Below are 2,826 nucleotides of genomic sequence, written 5' to 3'. Positions count from 1 at the left end.
GAGTGTGTTCTTAAATTAAAATTTGGCCAAATAAATAATGTATTTGAAAATTGTGATTTTAATAAACATTATTATGGACTAAATTAAATTAATTCAAGTGTTGAATTAATTAAACATTAGTGGACCTAGTAGAGTCCAAATAATTAAATTAATTCAAGTGTTGAATTGATTAAATCATATTGAGTCTTGTAGAGCTCAATTTAAATAAATTATTTAACTAGTGGACTTGAGTAAATTCAAGTAATGTTTAATTAGTCTCAAAAATGTTTGAGATAATTAAATTAAGTCCATGGGTTTTTAATTTGTTAAAAACCATATAATATTTGCATGCATGGGAGGTGAAAGGTTAGGAGACTACTTTTTGAGTTATCAAGGCATGGCATGCAAAAAGGTGTTTTTGCTTTTTGCTTTTTGCAAGTCCAAGACAAGTCTCCATTCCCCCATTCAAGCACTCACTTGGCCGAAAATATTGTCTAATTCTCTCTAAAAATTTTCTCTCCACTTTGTTCTTCAAGTTGTTGAAAAAAAAAAATCTTCTCTTTGAAAAATCCTCTTAATTTTCTAGTGCAAATTAAGAGGGGATTTACCTAGCAAGTGGTGGGCCTAATTTTGAAGGAAGGAGAGCTTGTAGACTTGTCATCCATTCAAGAGCTTTGTTGTTTAACAACAAAATTTGAGCCATTTCATCAATCTTTAAGATAGATAGGTATATCTCTCAAACACCCTATGTATGACATAGTTTGTGTTTTTCGTATTTGCTACACCAAGATATGGAGGTGCCGAAATTTTTACATAAAAATTTGATTTTTAAACTTCCGTTGCGCTTCCGGTCACCGTAACCGATCCCCTATCAAGTGGTATCAGAGCTATGGTTACGATTTTGGTGTAGCAAATACATGATATTATGTTGAGGTTCATGTCTAACCGCATGAGATAAAATTTTACATCGAATCAAGGCCGGTTTTGGGGCATATTTCGGGCAGCATGTTGCTGCCCATTTCGGGCAGCTCGGGCTGCCCGAGGGGCTGCCCATTTCGGGCAGCAAGCGGGCTGCCCGAACGGCCCCTAATTTAAAATAAAATAAAAATTTTTTTTTGTTGTTGCCGGAATCCGGCGACAGAGCTCCGGCGACGGCAATGACGACTAGGGTTTTCAAAAGGTGTTTTGAAATATCAAAGTGTCATGGGCCTTGAGTTGTTGGGCCATTGGATGGCTAACATATTTGTGAATTTTAAATGGGCCAAAAATGTTTTGTTGGAAAATAAGTTTTTGGGCCCTTAAATGTAAAATTACAAAAGTTGCAAATATTTTCTCATGAAATAAATAATTTAAGTTGGACTTTAATTATTTATAGTAAATTGTGATTTACAAGAAATTCGGTTATAAATAAATTAATTAGAAAGTAGACAAAGGTGTTTGTATACTTTGTTAATTTAATTTATAATCGTGGCAGTTAGTGATTGGATTAAGATATATGATATTGGATTAATTAATTATTGTGATAATTAATTGATGGTGTATGATATGTGATATTATGCATGAAGGATGATCAAAAGCCCAAGCCCAATTTGCTAGGTGTATGCTAGGATATTTTGTGTTGAATGATTGTAATAATTATCAAATTTAAAGTGGGCTTGGTTTATGGCCCGTTCCCACCCCATGAGATGTATCCCTATTTGCCATGGATATTTATTTGTAAATATTACTATAGTGGATGATCAAGATTGGAAGATGGTGGCCATGGTGATTATGAAGATCGAAGACATGTAAATATTGGAAGCTAATGTAATAGTTGCATTTGCATACCATGCATTTTCCCTAGGATTAGACCTAGGCCCGTGTTTAGCTCACACGGGCCATTAGTGTTGGGGCGATTGATCATCCTTGTTTGTTTACTGTTTATAATATATGTATTATATTTTATAAATAATGAGTATGTGCGTTATTATTATGATAATAACAAAGTTGCATGAATCCGACAAACATACGATCAAACACGGCAAGTTTTTTAAATAAAATTAATGATGAGACCTTTCAAAATTAAAAAAACCCTCATTTTGAATAAGATTCAAAATTAATATCAAGCCCGAAAAGGGAATTATAAAGGTGTTTATAATTTCCATGTCTTCCATCGACAATGGGTGCATGATGAACGCTACCCGTACTCGGGGCTCGGCTCATATTATTGGGGGGCCCTGGGTGCCGGACAGCTCTGACATCCATTGACATGGTGATGTGAACTACGTGGAACTCACATGATTTCGGCTTATATTATTGAGGGAACTCATGGTGACCGTCCATTAAGGTTCAATATCGATGGGTTAGGCTTGACACGTAAAGATGAACGACGCCATATTATTGGGTCCTAATCAAACGTGAGATAAAATTTTACGTAGAGGGTTGCATGGCGATGCAATTGGAAACTACCTTTTAGGAATTATGATTGGCTGATATTATTCGGGATCATAATTCGCTAATTGGGCCTTACGTACCTACTGAGGAAAGGAGTTTCTCGTTTTCACTAGAGGGTAGTGAAAATGTCAAAACAGTGGGAGCGAAAATTTATAAAGTAAAAGTCCAAACTTTATATCTTGTTAAATATTTTAAAATAGTCATTAACATTTATATGTTTTACTTTTCAGTACAAAATTTGACAATGTCTTCAATTCGTAATCCGCTTTCTGCCATTCTCGAAAAACACGTATTAACCGGACCTAACTATCTCACTTGGCTAAGAAATCTGAAAATCGTCCTAAACTCGGAAAAGATTGCATATACACAGACTGAGTCGCCCCCTGCTGAGGCTCCGACTGACTGCACTCCCGA

This window comes from Primulina huaijiensis, unplaced genomic scaffold, assembly GCF_012295235.1.
Source record: "Primulina huaijiensis isolate GDHJ02 unplaced genomic scaffold, ASM1229523v2 scaffold12193, whole genome shotgun sequence".
Taxonomy (NCBI): domain Eukaryota; kingdom Viridiplantae; phylum Streptophyta; class Magnoliopsida; order Lamiales; family Gesneriaceae; genus Primulina; species Primulina huaijiensis.
The sequence above is the reverse complement of the archived record's forward strand: the minus strand, read 5'-3'. Positions refer to the sequence as shown.